This window comes from Gopherus flavomarginatus, assembly GCF_025201925.1.
Source record: "Gopherus flavomarginatus isolate rGopFla2 chromosome 13 unlocalized genomic scaffold, rGopFla2.mat.asm SUPER_13_unloc_1, whole genome shotgun sequence".
NCBI classification, from domain to species: domain Eukaryota; kingdom Metazoa; phylum Chordata; order Testudines; family Testudinidae; genus Gopherus; species Gopherus flavomarginatus.
The window spans coordinates 4280011-4296741 of record NW_026114609.1 but is presented as its reverse complement, the minus strand read 5'-3'; the positions used below and the strand labels follow the sequence as shown (position 1 = coordinate 4296741).

The following is a 16731-nucleotide window of genomic DNA, read 5'->3' as shown; positions in this document are numbered from 1 at the left end:
CTTCCCCAGTGGGCAGAGCTGATTTCAGAGGCAGGAAATGAAACATCCACATAGTGGCCCAACATTCTAGGGAATGTGGGTGAAGGACTGGGGCTGAGAAATGATTTAACGGGGGTTTGTTTCAATTTATTGCCCTGACTAAAACTATGGCTAAAAGGCAGCCACTGTTGTTAGTACTTGTAGCTGTGTAGGGACACTGTAGTGGGTGTTAAGTCCATTATTTTCACCAGAGGCAGTCGATTATTTTATCAAGGTACAAATTTCTTGGTCAAGGCCTAGACTCCAGAAAAAACAATACACTGATGATAAGAAGAAGTCTATAAAAAGATTTTGCAGCCATGGGCATAACTATGTGTCGTGTTTCACTCTTTATATCTGGCACCACCTCCTTTCCCTTTAGCCTTGTAGTTGACCAAGGGCAAAGCTGAACATCTCTTCAGATACCAAGGAGTGTTTATGTCCATCCCTGCGAGCTACACAGGGGTTTGATGTTGCTGCTTTCAGTCCTCTGGCTCTGCCGGGATAAGGAACAATTCAGGCGGTCACTGAACGGAAGGAGGAAGATCAGTTTTTGACAGGGAGAGGGACGCCTCCTCTTAAAGGTGTTGGTCTGGCTGGCAGTCCTGGTTCCCAGGTCTTGCCCATGGGGCTCCAGCAGTTTTGGGACCGGGTCACTCCCTTGGCCCCACCTGCTGCCCCCAGGGGCTCCCCTCCCAGGGGCCCCAGCAGTGCAGCATCTGCCTGCTCGCTCCAGTGGCTGCCGGCCCCTCCCGATGGCAGGGCGGGGCAGAGCTGTGCCTCCACACAAGCCCCTGCAGCCAATGGGACGCTGCGGGGGTGATGCCTGGAGGCAGCAGCATGTGGAGGACCCCCAGCCCACCCCGCCTTGGAGCCCCAGGTAAGCGCTGCGCCACTGACTCCCTCCCAGAGCCTGCACCACCACCCCCTCCTCACATACCTCCTCCTCCCCACAAACTTCCTCCCAGAGCCTGCACCCCCTCCACACATCCCAGCCCCCAAATTCCCTCCCAGAGCCTGCACTCCTCCCTCCACGCACACCCTCCCGTCCACCCCAATCTCCCTCCCAGAGCCTGCACCACCACCCCTCCTCCTGTTCCCTCTACCCTCTGCCCCAGCCCAGAGCCTGCACCCTGCACCCAAACTCCATCCCACAGCCTGCACCCTAGAACCCCTCCCCCACCCAAACTCCCTCCCAGAGACCAGCCTCTCACCCCTTCTGCACTCAGACTCCCCCCAGAGCCTGCACCCCTCCTGCATCCCAATCCCCAGCCCCAACCCAGGGCCTGAACCCTAGACCTTCTCCCCCAACCCAAACTCCCTTCCAGAGCCTTAGGCAAGTGAGAGGCAGAGTTTTGGGGGGTGGGTTCTGAGTGGTATGAGTGACATTTTTGGCCCACTGGTAGGATTGGAGGACTGGCACTGGCCCTAAGGTAAATTGAGGTTGAGACCCTGCTTTAAGGGATTGGAGCAATGCTGGAGAGACTGACGGGCACGGAGCTGGGGAGCTGTGTGTGCTCCAAGGAGAGTCGTCGTTGTGCTCTGGTGACACAGAGCAGGGGTGGGGAGTTTGTAAGCTGTGGTGTTTGTACAGAGATAAAGTTTAGTAACCCCTAGGTTAAAAACTGTTCCTGCTCTGGGCTATACATGACACTCTTTGTTGTGAGTATAGATCCGTAGGTGAATGTTTCCCTGTAGGATAATAGGTTCCTAGCTACAATCCAAGAGATTCCCTTTAAAAACTTTTTCAAATGAAAATAGATTTCCAGACCCATCTCCAGTATGTTCAGGAGTTCGCTGAATGGGGGCAGGGGGCTTGAAATGAATTTAAACACTCAGCATTTTCCTATACAAATGTATAAAAACCTAGCAGAGCTGTCCAGCAGCTCAAATCAGTTCCAGTTCTCAGCACCTCTAAGAGGGACACTCTGTATCTGAGGCATGTGGGACACCTCTGGGATGATGACAGGTGAAAAAATGCTGGATTCAATGAAAGATGAGACCATAGGAGGGGAAGGTGAACAGCAGCACCACACAGGGTCATAACACTGAGACACGGGGCTTCGCTGTCACTGCTCTTGTGTTTTCCATCATTTATATCCTAAGGAACACACCCTCCCCCTCCCCCACACACTGTCACACACAACCTTCTCCCCTTCAGCCCAATCCAACCCTCCCCCTCTCCCACACACACTCCATGGGACACAGCCTCTCGGTGACTCACCCAGATGGGGGCTTGTCTCTGCATCTCCCCAACAGGGGAGCAGAGAGCCGAAAGGGCCGCAGGAGACCAATGGAGCTAGGCAGGACTAGAAAAGACTTCCCGTCCCTTCTCTTCTCAAGAGTCTTGTTAATCTCACCCATGGGACATTCCAGCACCGGGTGGGCTCAAAGCACCAACCTTCCCCTCAGCAACGGAAGGGAGGACCATCTCTATCACAAAGAAGGAGACTCCCCACCTCTGCTGCTGCCATTCTGTAGCCATTAATATGGATTTGTTTTAGCTAATGCAACCCTCCTCAACCCCTAATCCAGCCATGAATCAAGGAGACAAGCCCCTCAGTTGGGCATTAGAGGTGCAATGGGTTAGTGCACAGGACTTATAGTAGCAGTGCTGAGCGGAGTGATGCTGAAGTTGTGAGTTCAAGCCTCACATACAATGCTAGTTTTCTTTAAGCAAATGGGTTCTGCCAATCAGTTTGCCCTGCAGAAAATACAATTCCAGCTCAGAAGACACTGAGGTCCCCTTGCTTTACAGCGAGCAGGGCAGATTCCACAGATCTACCAGGCTCTGCTCTCCATCAGCTGCCTGTGTCAGGAGGGGTCAAGCAGAGCCCAGAGCACTGCCCCCGACTCTCCCTCAATCTTTGCTCCCCAAACCACCTGTGTGCTCACCCTCTTCGCTGTGACACTCAAACCCTGCCTGGCTTTCTGTACATTGGTGTGGTTTTCGTCTGTCGTGTTGATGTGCATGTGGGTCCTGTGGGATTTTGGTGGATGCCTTGCATAGTTTTCTGTGCGTGTGTGTATGACTTTTGCATGCAGATTGGCTTTTTCTTTGTATTCTTTTGGTATGTGGTTGTTGTGCTTTCTTGTTGTGGGCTTTTGCTGTATTTTTTTGGTGTGGATTTGTTCTTTCTATGTTTTGTGTGGCTTTCCCTTATGTGTATATGGCTCTGTGTGCTGTGTGGGTTTGGTTTTTGTTATGTCTGTGTGGGCCTGAGCAGTCTGTGATTTTCTCATTCTCTCTGTGTGTTTGTCTCTCTGTTTGTATTTTCATGTGTAAATTCACTGGAACTTTTCAGAATCTCCACAGCTTTGCCAATTTTCACCAGGAATTTTTCTCCATTAACAAATTCTCACGTGTTCCCTACCAGTTGGTGACCATTGCCCCAGGGGCACGTCAGTCTCAGGGTCCTGATTTCCCATTGACCCTTCCCCCTTCTATTGAGACTGGGAACTAGCCAACCAAAAACCTCACTAAGTTTTAGTAAAGGGCCAACAGTCCCTTACACGTGCCAGCCCCGTGAGGGTCACCAATAGCCCAAGAAGGAAGCACAAGATGGCCCTACGGTGTAATGGGCAGCACTCAGGACTGAATCCTGCAATTAGAGTTCAAATCTCAGTGGGACCTTGTGCTGGTTTGTGGTAAAACCCTAGTGCTCAATTTCCCTGTCTCCAGTTGTTTAAGAGTGTCTTTTCCCTTCTGCTGGGTGACTCACACCCACTAGAGCCAGGTCTTTGGTTGAGATGGCTGCAATGGACTGGGGTGTAGAAGTGGCTATGGCTGCCTGTAGTCCTGTGGTTTGATCTGGTGGTTGGGATTCTTGCTGCTTCACCTGATGCCCACAAGTTTTGCCCTTGTGTTTGCTGCCACACTTTTCCTTTGGCCCACACGGCGCTTGAAGAAAGGAGTGCCAGGGCCGGGACTAATAGTCAGGGCATGGCAGGAGGGAGATGGAGCCCAGCCTGGAGCCCCTCACACCTTCCCTCCTCCGGACACCTAGAGCAGAGGCGGCTGGTGCTGACAGCTTCAAGGGAATGTTTACAAACCACTGAGCAACAGAAGGCGGGGCTAGAGGAGGGGACAACCATGCCTATGAATGGCCAGCAGACAGCCACAAAGACCCCCAGCCAGGCTGCTTCCTGCCATGCCAAACACCCACTGAAAGCGACCCGCAGACCAGCATGCAGGGCAGCTGCTGATGCTCTGTGGCCAACATCAGAAGAAGGTAGGAAAGCAGGGCCAGCCCTCTGGTGTGACCTCTGTCTGTTCCCACTCAGGTGCTCACTTTTGCAGTGGGGCAGGAGATTTTACCCCAAGAGGCTTTTCCCCAGCTGGCGAGAAGCAGAGAAACACCCAGGCTCCCAAGGTGCTATTCACCAAGCCCCCTCCAGCACAGGGACAGGCGCACACTTGGAAGAGGGAAACTGCTCTACACGCCAGCCTGGCCAGCCGCCCATTATCTTTGGCAAGTCAGGAATGGCAAAGGCTAGACTGGAAGGACTTGGGGCTCATGCCTCAGCCTTTGTGACACCCAACCCCCAACTCCTTCCTGGGGCTCTAGCTGAAGCCAGAGCATTGGCCTGAGTGGCCAAGAAGAGTTTCCAGACCTGATGGAAGCAGGACTTTCAGCACGAAAGTAAAACTGCAGAAACACAACCATAAAGAGACTTGAACCCTCAATCTTCTGACCCAAAATCAGACACCTTATCCATTAGGCCACATGAAAAAAGCCCCTCCAAGCCCTTCTTTAGAAAAGGCAGACACTATGTTTCTCGGGTCTTCTACTGAGTGGGGCCGAGACTCTCTGGGCACAAGATGTAGAGTTCCCAGCGACACGTGAGAATTAATTCTATGGAGCCAGGTGCAGGACCTTGGCAGGGAGGCTCAGGCATGGGGGATTGGAGTGCAGTGGATGGGCTGGCTGTCTAGGTGAGGAGATTTAGTGACCCTCAGGTGCAGAAGGGAGGAAGAGGAGGAGGAATTGGCAGTGGCCGTGGAGAAGAAGAGGAGGGGTGAAGGCTCTTAGAAAGCCTGGCTAGCTCAGTCAGTAGAGTATCAGGCTCTTAATGGGAGGGGCCAGGGTTTGAGCTGCTGTACAGGGACTCAGCTTTTATGTTGCCTTGTGTGCCAGGAGCCAAATGATTCCTGGTGGTGCCCAGAGCCATGTGTGGGACAGAGAGGCTGAGACTTGTAGCACCTGCTCTGCAGCAGGGATCCTGGCAGCTCAGACTCAGAGAAGGCTTCTGCGCTCAGAGGCGCTGACTTTGAGAGTTCCCGAGCAGTGCTCAATGCCTGCTCCACCACAGGCCCTGCCCCCAAACCATCAAATCTCTTCCCACCCCACCCTGCGCCACTTCTTTCTCTCCTCACTTCTCCAGTACACCCCATCAATGGCCGGCAGGAGGCGCTGAAGGAGAAGAGGAGGAGCTTGTCGGCCAGGCCTGCTAGCAGGTGGGAGGTACAGGGGCAGCTGCTGTGCACCTTTTTTTTTTCTCTGTTGATTCTGCAGCCCTGTAGCACCCATGGAGTCACTGACTTGGCTCCTTTCACACCCTAGAGAGAGAAGCAGAACCAGGGCTATGGCTGATCTGTGGGGCACCAGGTGAGTGGCAGAGGAGTCAGGTGCTGAGCGTTTGCATAACACCTCAGGGACACAGTGTGAGGTGGTGTCCCAGGGATCTCTATGAAAAGAGCAGAACAGAATTTACTTGGGTTGGGGAGAGAATTGAGAGTGTCTCAGGGGGTTGTAGAGAGGTATTGCCCAGTTTAGAGACTGGCTAAAACACAGGCCTCGCTGTGAGCAGGATTCAAACCTGCGCAGGGGAACCCTATTGGATTTCAACTCCAACGTCTTAACCACTCAGCCATCACAGCTGTGAGCACAAAATTGCCCCACTGCCAGAGAAACTGGTAAAGACTCACAATGCCCAAGCATGAAGTCATCTGAACTACAGAATTCCCACCCCAAACCTGGTTCCCAAAGCACAGGGGGGATTTGGGGTTTGTTCTCTTTGCTTAGCCATGTGCAGTCACACAGAGAGCGCGTTTAAAAGTCTCCCCTCCCACAGAGCAGGAATGGGAAATGATTCTCAACTTGAAGCTTGATGTGAATGAGGATGTCTGGGCCACAAGGCCAGGGACTGATCTTTGCTATAGAAACCAGTGACACACAGAACCAGGCTAAGGAAAATGTTTCCTGGAGTCAGTAACTGGATTAGCAGCAGTATTGTGCAGAGAAATGTCTCACAAGAGGAGTCAGCGCATTGTTGGTTCAGTAGCAGAAGTCACAGATACAGCGGGGGAGGTCTGTGGATCGGGAGTTAGGGGCACTGGCAGAGCAGTGAGAGGGGAGCCCAGGGCTGGGATAACAGGGGCTGTGGGTCAGGACAAGCAGTTCTGCGCGGAGTGTTCAGAGGTGCCCTGTATCTGCCCTTTCTCTGCACCGTCCCTGCTCCCAGAATGCACCAGGCCCTGGACTGAACTCTTCCCCTGCAGGCTGAGCTGGTTTTGTTTGCTGTGATCGTGTTGGATGGGCAGGGGGGGAAGTGACAGTCCCACCCCAGAGCCAATGCCCCCTGTCACCCAGCACCCTTGGCCCCAGATCCACCCAGCCTAGTAGAGAACTCAGCAGGGCAGCGCAGCCAGGAATTGTGCCCTGCCAGGTGCTCAGGGGCATCTACCCTGCAGCTGGGGGATCTCCCCAGCGTGGTCCATGGGAGCTCACGCACTAATGGGGTAGCAGCAGGAGCCACGTGGTGGGTTGGGCTGGTGACTCGGGTCGGCTGGGTTCATGCTCAGGCGACTGGCCCCAGTCACCGGCTGAGCCCCCCAGCCATGCTGCTGCTATTAGCACACTAGCCTTGGGTGGAGGCTGCTGGCTGGCTGGACCCTGAGGGTGGATCAGGCACTAGGGGAAACCCTCCGGCCTGGAGATTTGTTGCCAAGATTCCTGGGAGCTGCCAATCCCCATGGCTTGTGTGGCTGTCCCCTGGGGCCCAGCAATGGCTCTGGAGGGTGGCTCGTGTCACCTGGGGGGAGGTGATCCAGGCAGCGGGCAGCTGGGGGGTCTGACTTACTGATAAAATTGGTCTCTTCACTCCATGGTGCTCGGCAGCCTGGGTCCGTACTGACACCTCCCAGGAACAGGTCGAGGTTGGGTGGGGTTAGAATTTCCCTCCAAAGTGATTTTAGGGTCTGATCCTGCAAGTCCCCCATGTACCTAGTACAGGATGGGTCCAGGCACCTCACTCGATCCAGTGCTGGCGTGTACAGCAGAGAATTGGAAGCAGCAAATCGAGGGATCATATAAAGAGACTAGAAATACAAGAAGTTACTTTTGAAAGGAGAAAAGAAAAAGACGACATTCCCGAGCTGTTTAATAGGGTGAACTGCCCCTTGCAGGCTGCGAAGGGAAATCTCAGGGGTTGTATTCACCTGTTCCCAGGGCTGTGTCCTCAAGACAGATTTGTGGGAGAAAGAAAATCACCACCGAGAGAGGAGTTGGGCTCAGGGTGGATTTTTGTGCTTTGGCAGGGAATTTAGGACCTGGGACTGGAGCCTTAAAAAGGGAGCGGGTGAAGGCTCCCCTCTGCTTTCAGGCTGAAGGAATCCTGGGTTTGGTCAGTCCATCCGGGGCGTCACATCGCTCCCAGGCAAAGAGAGAAGGAGAACTCCCCCCACAATGACACATGCGGATCCTGGAGAAGAAGAAAGAGAAAAGAGACCAGCAGCAGGTGAAGGTGACTGAGGAGGGGAATCCCTTGTGCATGTTACGGAGCACTTGGGAAGCTGTGGCCATTCAAACACACTGAGCTTTACTAACGAGTAAGGCCAGACTGCTGTGACTCAGAGAAGGGTTTAGGTGTCATAATGGACAAACAACTCAGCATGAAATCCCCGTGCGATGCTGTGGTCGTCCTTGGATGTACAGGCAGGAGAAGTGACTAGATATAGGGCACTAGTGTTATCTCTGTATAACACTGGTCAGACCAACACTGGACTTTTGCACACAGGTGTCCTGGCCACATTTTAAGATGAAGAATGAAAAATTGGACGGGGGGGCAGAGAAGAGGAAAAAAAGTGCTGAAAAGTTGCCTTCCAGTGCGAGACAAGAGCTCAGTCTGCTCAGTTTATCACAGAGAAGACCAAGAGGTCACTTGATGACAATGCGTAAATCCCCTCCCAAAGAGAAACCCTGGGTACTGAAGGGCTCTTTAACCTAGCAGCAAAAGGCAGAACAAGAACCAGTGGCTGGAATTTAATGGCAGAATAACTAAAATGAGAAATAAGGAACACATTTGCAATTGAGTGATTAAACACTGGAACAAAGTACCCAGGGCAATGATGGATTCTCCATCCCACATAGGAGTGGCAGGAGGGGACGGGGGGCTGGGGCTGAAGAAAGTGCTCACAGGTGAGATAGAAAACCATTTCTCTCCGGTGCTTTGCTGGTGGCCTTGCTTTCATGCTCTGGGTCTCCGTGATCTCCATTGCTGGGGTCAGGAAGGAATTTCCCCCAGCTCACACTGGCAGGGATGTTGGAGTTTTTGTCATTCTCTGCGGCATGGGGCACAACTCACTTGCCAGGATCAGCTGGGTACATCTCACCAAATCAATTCCAGTGAAGGGGCCTCCCGTATTGGTACCCCTCTGCCTCTCCTATGCTCTGCCTGTGGCACACAACAGGATATTCTCCTAAGGGCTGGAATATTTTGGTTTAATCCCGGTGGTTGGGCTCAGTGCAGGGAGGACTTTGTGGCCTGTCACGTGTATGGAGGGTAGACAGGATTATTTAGTTGTCTTGACTGGCCTTAAAATCTAGACATGGATGTTCTGGCTACAATGTTGCAGTGTCTGACTCGTGGTCTCTCCAGCTCCCAGGAGCATCGTTCCAATCGAATTCCAGGCCAGGATTCAGAGACTGGCAGCTGCAGCGCAAAGCAATGGGGGCTGGTGGGAGTCACTTTGGGGCTGTCACTAGCCACAGAAAACAGAACCTCTCCCAACATCCCGACTGCTGCCCATCAGGACATCTGGCCGTAGAGGAGCCGGGCCAGTGACCCCCGTGGAAAGAATGAGGCGGGATGGAAACCCCCAGGATGGAGAGTTGTGTGTTTCTGCCGTGTTGGTATCACTCAAACACATGCACTGTACCCACACGCAGAGCCAGTTCGTGCTGTAAAACCCCCAGACCCGCGAGAGACGTGTTAATCTCAGCACAAGTTCTGCTTTAACCCATTAGAAATAACCCTGTAATTATTGTGGCGTCTCAGTGCCAGAGGATGCCAAACCCCTGAGCTGTCAGTAGAGGGCCAGGTGTAGCGTCACTGGACACTGTCAGTGCTTCAGCAGCGAGGCCTTGTATGTGCTGGCCCTGGTGGCTCAGACACATGGCTAGGGAAAGGGGAAGGTTACACACACCCCCAGCCGGAGCCCTCACCCCTTCCTGCACCCCAACCCCCTGCCCAGCCCGGAGCCCCTTCCTGTACCCTGAAACCCTCATTCCTGCCCTTCACGCCCCTTTAGAGCCCTCACCCAGTCCCACCCCCCACCCCCTGTTGCAGCCCAGAGCCCCTTCCTGTACCCTGAACCCCTCACTCCTGGCCTTCACCCCCCATTAGAGCCCTCACCCCTCTCCTACACCCCAACCCCCTGCCCAGCCCAGAGCCCCTTCCCATACCCTGAACCCCTCAGTTCTGGCCCTCACCCCATATTAGAACCCTCACCCCCTCCCGCATCTCCACCCTCTATTCCAGCCCGAAGCCCCTTCCCGTACCCTGAACCCCTCATTTCTGGACTTCACCCCACATTAGAACCCCCACCCCCTACCACACCCCAACCCCCTGCCCAGCCCGGAGCCCCTTCCTGTACCCTGAACCCCTCATTTCTGGCCCTCACCCCCCATTAGGACCCTCACCCCCTCCCGCACCCCAACCCCCTGCCCAGCCCAGTGACAGTGAGTGAGGGTGGGGAAGAGCGAGCCACCGAGGGAGGGGGAATGTAGTGAATCAGGGGCGGGGCCTTGGGGCAGAGGCGGGGCCTTGGGGAAGGGGCGGGGTTAGGCTGTTTGGTTTTGTGCGGAAAGTTGGTAACCCTACTTCAGGCCTAAAGCCTGGGGTGACCTCTCCACTCCAATCTCTAGCCAAGCAAATTGGAGCCTGCAGGTTTCCAGGCCAGGTTCACTTTGTGTCTCTCATTGGAGCTGCTCTGTACTGGCTCCCTGCCCAGCCGCTGCTGCTCCCCCAGAACCCCACCCAGACCTGCAGCCAGCTGTAAGCTCTGGGAGTCACAGCCTGTTCCACATGTGGCTCTGCATCCATTCCCGGGGATTGCCCTCTGCATCCAGCTCTCTGCAGCTCCTCGCCTGCCACATGGCCACCACTTTCCACAACAGCCTGGCCCTTTCCTGCTTCAGGACTGTTCCCTTGATCTGGCCAGAGGAAAGGGAAGTGCAGCGGGGAAGGAAATGGTGGGGATCGTAGTCCCATTCTTCGCAGATCTCTCACAGTCCCAAACATAGGCTGAAAGACACTGCAAACAAAGTTCCTCTCTGCCCTATCAGATTATGAGTCCCAAGGTTTTTGGGGTCACATTGACTGCCCCCTCTTGCTTAAAGAAACAGTCTTAAAGTCTGCAGCTGCCTTTTCAGCTCCTTTCTGTACCTTTAACTGCAAACTTTATATTATATCCTTTTGGTAACACCCTGATTTCCTGTATTTTTTTACCAATTCAACTCCAAAAGATCCATGAAATGTTACCAAGAAATAGAAAATTGAGACAGTCAGTGTGTTTGTGAAAATGTTCATATCTTTTAAAGCGATCTCTTGGGTCAGTGAACCCTGATCCATGGACATTCAAGCCACACTGAAGACTGGGCATCTGAAGGGAACGTCCAGTTGAGAGACAAAGTTTCCCTCTTCCCCAGTAGCAGGCTCAGCAAAGCCAGCGTCACATGAGCTGGCAGAGACCATGTCCAGGACAGGTCGGTACATTTCCAAAACCTTGGAGACCATGGCCTGAGGCTCAGTAGGACTGACACTCTGTAGACCTGAGTCTAGGAAAAGAAAAGGGATGGACAGTGAACAAGTCAACACAACCCACTCATTTTCACTGGGGGGGTTGCAACAATGAAAAAAAAAATCCTCAACATTTTAGCTTTGGGTTTACATTTCCATTGAAAACCACAAAGTTTTCTTGAGAAATTAAAAAAATCCTTCAGCCCAGGCAGCCCGAGGTGCCGGGCTCCCTGGCAGGCCGACACCTCAGCCACCTCTTGCCTCATGGCCTAGGCTCTCAATGCTCTGCTGGTTGCCTCCTCCCTTGAAGGCCCCAAGCAAAAAGAAACAAGCACATGCCTAGCAGAAGACGGTTTTGATTCATCGACCTTTGGGTTATGGACCCAGCAGGCTTCTCCTGTGTCACTTTGCTGGCTCTTTACCTACAATGTCCAGCACCCACACTTGCCTTGCGAGCTCTAGCGCTGGCAGGCAGATGCGCAGGCTGCTAGGCAGCAGCCTTGGTAACAGCAGACATGTGTCTCTGTGGCGCAATGGGTCAGTGTGTTTTGCTGTTAATCGAAAGGATGGTGGTTTGAGCCCACCCAGGGATGGCGATAACCCCTTGCTCCTCAAGACCTGCTGGGAGCCTCAAAGGCTACCTCAAACCCATCTCTCTTGGCCTCAGTGGTTTCAGCTCAGGCCTGAAGACTGTGCTGGGTGCGACTCAGAAATCTATCTCCCAACACCCATGCCGGAGGCTCAGGCTTAATCCTTAAGGCCGAACGCAAAATCTTCAGCCAGGCGTGTTTTGCTCCATTGCCGCCTCCGCCCAAGCGGCAATGGAGAAATGTAGGAGAAACACCGGCTAGAAAACGCCTCCCTCTCACTTCTCTGTAGGCTGACATTATTAATATCAACTGGGACCATATAGATCATTGCTGCCACCACTGTTATATATTTGCAGCAAATATTGTGCAAAAGTTGTCGTGTGAGGTGTCTGTGACAAGGTTATGATTTGCTGGTTATAATTATACTAGCTGTATGTGTGTACCATTTTTGTATATGAAGTTATGAATATGGGCTATGTACTTGTATCTCAAAGGTATTTGATTTCAAGTAGCCTCAGTGATGCATTTGGTCAGCTTGTTGAGAAAGGACTATTCTCAGTTAAGTGCCCAATCAAGAAACGCTTCACTGACAATGGATTTTGGAAAATGCCAATCCACATCTGAGCTTTCCTGGGAACATTCAAACTAACATGTAAACAATGGCGTAGGCCTGCAAATTGAATCATGCATGGACATGTGACCTGCCCATGTGACTCCAGACTCCATCTTGCTGCTGTCATTTTCCTAGGTCAGCCCTAGGACCAATCCTATTCAACTTATTCATAAATGATTTGGAGAAAGGGGTAAAGAGTGAGGTGGCAAAGTTCACAGACGATACTAAACTGCTCAAGATAGTTAAGACCAAAGCAGACTGCAAAGAACTTCAAAAAGATCTCACAAAACTAAGTGATTGGGCAACAAAATGACAAATGAAATTTAATGTGGATAAATGTCACGTTGGAAAAACATAGCCCCAACTATACATACAATACGATGGGGGTTAATTTAGCTACAACTAATCAGGAAAGAGATCTTGGAGTCATCATGGATAGTTCTCTGAAGACGTAGCAACGAATTGACACATATGACCCCAAGATGAGATCATTAATACACTAACCTGAGAAGAAGGACGCTCCAACACTAGTAGGGAGAGGAAATACAAAAAGGGAAGAGGGGAGAAACCCGTGCTGAACGTGCATTACACCTAGCGACGGCAGCAGAACAGGTTATCGACTACACAACCCAAGAACGGGATCTGCATGTTGCTGTAGACAGATCAATTAAAAGCTCCACTCAATTCACAGCCGCCAGCAAAAAAGTTAACATCGTGTTAGTATTCATAAGGAATGGGCTGGAGAATAACACCGAACATTTGTATACAAACCAAGGGGGAAGCCTCCAATACCCTGGGACCACCCTGCCTACTACAGCACTGCACACAGGATATTTTATATGTATCTTTGAGAACTGGGGAAGAAATGGGTCTAAAAAGAAAAATTTGCTAATGAGAGAAAACCACCCGAATATGAAGATATTTTATATTAAGTGAGAGTAATTGGACAGTGGAAGTTCAATTAACAGACAGCAATAATTCCCCTTCCCACCCCCACCCACCCACCATTCACATGGCAGCAGGGAGCCCTTTGAGGAGGTGCTTTAAGAGGGTACGTGAGGGGAGTGTGGAGCAGGAAAACTTCCTGGCAGTGGGAAGGAGGGAGAAGCAGGGGCAGGCAGGTGACTGGCAATTGGGTGTAGCAGTAGCCAGGACTGCGTAACCTTGTGCTGGACAGTCTCCACTGCGGACTTTTTCCTTCTGTCCCCTTCCTTTCCAGCAGAGAATGGCCACCCCAGCCCACCCCAGAGGCAGCTGTGTCTCAGGGCTCTGCCATCTGCATCCATTAAGCCCCTTCTCATTTGGGGAATGATTCAGGACAATTTCCCAAAGAAAGGAAGAAAATTTGCTGCAGGTCAAACGGGTGTGAAAATATCCCAAATCTGAGATTGTTAAATTAACATTGGAGAATTAAAGAGAAAATGGGGCAAAATCTGAAAAGGAGACTAGAGAAAGTGTGAATAATTTCTCCAGCAGCACCGACCCCTCATGGAGCCCTTGCTGCTTTTACAGCTGAGAGGAAACTTCCTCTCTCTGACGCCTGGCCATGCTGGAACTGGTGACCCAGTGAAGCTGACTTGAGGCTGATGCAAGGTAAGCAAAGCAGAACCAGCTGCCCAGAGTACGGGGTTGGAAGTCAGAATAGGGGGGTGGGCCTGGGTTCCCCTACATCAGTGGTTCTCAACCAGGGGTACATGTACCTCTGAGGGTACGCAGAGAACTTCCGTCAATGCATCTAGTTAATTGCCTCATTTTACCACAGGCTACAGAAAAAGCACCAGCAAAGTCTGTACGAACTGACATCCCCGCACAGAGAGTGACTCGTACACATGGCTCTGTGCCCCAGGCACTGACAGGGGAGAGCAGGGCTCTCACCCCTGGGGTGTATGGATAATTCTCAGGTACAAGGAGACAGTTGCCAGCCACGCGCAGTCCCCGGGCGTGGGGACAGGCAGCTGTTTCCAGATCGGACGCTTGGGGCCCACAAGTGACCTGCTGCCTGACACCAGCTCCTGGACTTGCCTCTTGGGCAGGAGACCCCCCAGCCCCTCCCCCACTCTACCCCCTAATCTCCTCTCCACTCCCTTCCCCGGCCCCGCCCACTGTGGGGCACCGCGCTGACCCAGGGACCCGCCCTCACTTGGGCTCGAGAGGACGGAAGCGCCCCGGGGCACGCTGGGAGTTGTAGTTCCTGGCTTGTCTCAGAGCGGAAGTGACGACCAGTTGCTCAGGCAACGCGCCCCCTCCCGGTGCACACTGGGAAGCGTAGTTCTCCCTCTCACACGTGGCCTCTATTGGAGCAGGGGCCGTAGCTCGTCAGTTCGCCGCGCCCCTCCCCGCTCCCTGGTTGGCGGAGAAAGCGCGGGACAGAGACTCGGCGCGTGGGGTGCGGGCCTGGTTCCCTCGCCCCGAGGCTTCGCTGCCCCCGCCCCCTCCCCATGGGGAGCCGGGGGGGGCACCAGTGGGACCCGCCCCAGCGCTGCTGGGGGGACGCGGGCTCGGGGGCAGCCGGCGGGCGGGGCCGGGCTGAGGGGCGCTGAGGCGGGACTGGGAGTGGCGGCTCTGCACGGGGGGGGCCGGGGGCTCAGACACCCAGTTCCAGGCGCCAGGCCCAGCCCCTGCCCCGGGAGCAGCCCCGGGCCCGTGGGAGCCGGGCGGGGGGGGGGCACAGGGCAGAGGCAGCGCGAGTGAAAGGGCTTCACACACCCCCCCCCCCGGCTGGGCCTGGGGGTAACAGGTGAGGGGGGGCAGAGCTGCCTGGGAGCAGCCCCACAAGTGGCAGCCTGGGGCCGCGGGGCCTTCAAGCCCCCCCAACCTGCCTCCCAGTGTCCCCCCATCTGTTGTGATCCTCTCGCCAGCCCCACCCCCATCTATGGGGATCCCTCAGCCCCCAGCATCCCCCCCCCATCGTGTACACTCTACCTGCCCTTTCCCTTCGCCCCGACCTCCTCCTCCCCCGCCGTCCTCAGCACCCGGACACCGACCTCCTCTTGCTCCATCTCCCACATCCTCCTTCCCGTCCTCAGCACCTTGCCCCCCCTTCGTCTTCCTCCTCCCCCCCCATCCCCGTCCTCAGCGCCCCACCCCCTAATTGCCTCCAACCCATTTCTCATTACTGGGCCCCACTTTCCCATCCTCCCACTCCCCCAGTCCATCCCCAGGGTGTGAGGTTCCTCATCTTCAATCTCTGCTACACCCAAACCTGCCAGGTTCCCCTTTTCAACCACTGTGGGGTTGTCCAACCCACCATCACCCATCCACTCTGGGCTCTCTAAATCCCACATTCCCACAATGCTCCTTGATAACGCCACTCTTCTCTATCCCTAATCCCCCTATTCCCTTCCCTTACGTCCTCCTGGACACCCCAACCCACAGTCAGGCTTCCACATACATCCCAGTCATTCACATGCTGAGCTAGTTCTTCAGGGACCCCCACAGCCCACCAAACTTCTCCTTCCATGAGCCCAATGAACCTGTGGCCGGGAAGGTGAGGAAGCTCCCACTTTGGCTGGGCTGGGTGTGGGTGTTAATCTTTTCCTGTCTTGTGTGTGCTGTGCTCACAAAGGCTTTTTCCTCTCTCGGGGTGGGGTGTGGTTTTGGCCGAAGATGAGGTGTTTTGGTAGCCCTGTGGATGCTGTGTGGTGTCTGGAATGGGGCGTGTGTGTTCCCATCATGCCCCTTCCCCTCTGCCTGCAGAGCTGAGACAGACAGGTCTGAGGAGCAGAGCAGGAGCTGTGGGAAGGAGAAGAGCAATATGAAGATGGAGTCTAAGATGAGGCCAGGTAAGTTCTGTGGAGGGAGACATGCTGGACAGGGCCTAGGATTGGGGAGACAAGCAGGTGTGAGCCCCGGGTTCAGATTTCTAATTGTAGCTGTGATGACAGAATGGGAGGAGGGTTCAAGCCGAAGCCCTGGGGTGCGGGAGTAGTGAGAAGAGGAGCCTCACCACCATTGCTTTTTCTTTTCCTCTTATGTTGTGTTTCATAGCAAGGGAAAAGAAGTCGCGGGGATGGAGTCCAGCCCTGAGGTGAGATGGAAAGTGATCGAGAGCAGTGACAGTGTGAATCCTGTTGATGCCAGGCAAGACCTGCCCGACTGGGACAAGAGTAAACATCTTTGTCGGTGAGATGTGTATCTGGTTTGGGAAGGGCTCTGGTCACAGCCCTCCTGGCTCCAGGCAGGTTCTTCCCATTACCTGGGTGTGGGTTTCCGGACTAGCTGTGGCTTCAGGGGAGATGATGTTGCCATTTGCGAGAGCTGATCATCTCTCTGGCCAGGAGTGGTGTGTGCTCACTAGCAGAAAGTTGGATCCATGAGAGTGACTCCCTGTTGTGAATTTCTTTCGTCCTCCTAGGTTTCTCTCTCTGTGTTGGCCAACTTTCACTCAAGCTCTCTGTCTCTCCTTACATGGACACCTGTCATGTTCAGTTGCCTGCATTCTCTTCCTCTGCTCCCCCTCCCACCAGTCTCCTATGGGCTCAGCTGGGT

The 16731-nt window shown here is 53.8% G+C and overlaps 2 long non-coding RNA genes and 1 other non-coding gene across 4 annotated transcripts in view; 1 reads left to right on the top strand and 2 right to left on the bottom strand.

Moving 5' to 3' along the window:
* The window catches only part of LOC127041005 (uncharacterized), a 367956-nt gene that overhangs the window by 57063 nt on the left and 294162 nt on the right, over positions 1 to 16731 (bottom strand). The gene's annotated exons all lie outside the window — the stretch shown is intronic.
* Positions 5818 to 5899, bottom strand: TRNAS-UGA (transfer RNA serine (anticodon UGA)). Its single transcript has one exon. It is a non-coding gene; the product is annotated as a tRNA-Ser (tRNA).
* The window catches only part of LOC127040995 (uncharacterized), a 401696-nt gene continuing 400796 nt past the window's right edge, over positions 15832 to 16731 (top strand). The window contains exons 1-2 of the long non-coding RNA XR_007771572.1: positions 15832 to 16025; positions 16231 to 16365. This is a non-coding gene — a long non-coding RNA (uncharacterized LOC127040995). The remainder of the gene's footprint in view (positions 16026 to 16230; positions 16366 to 16731) is intronic.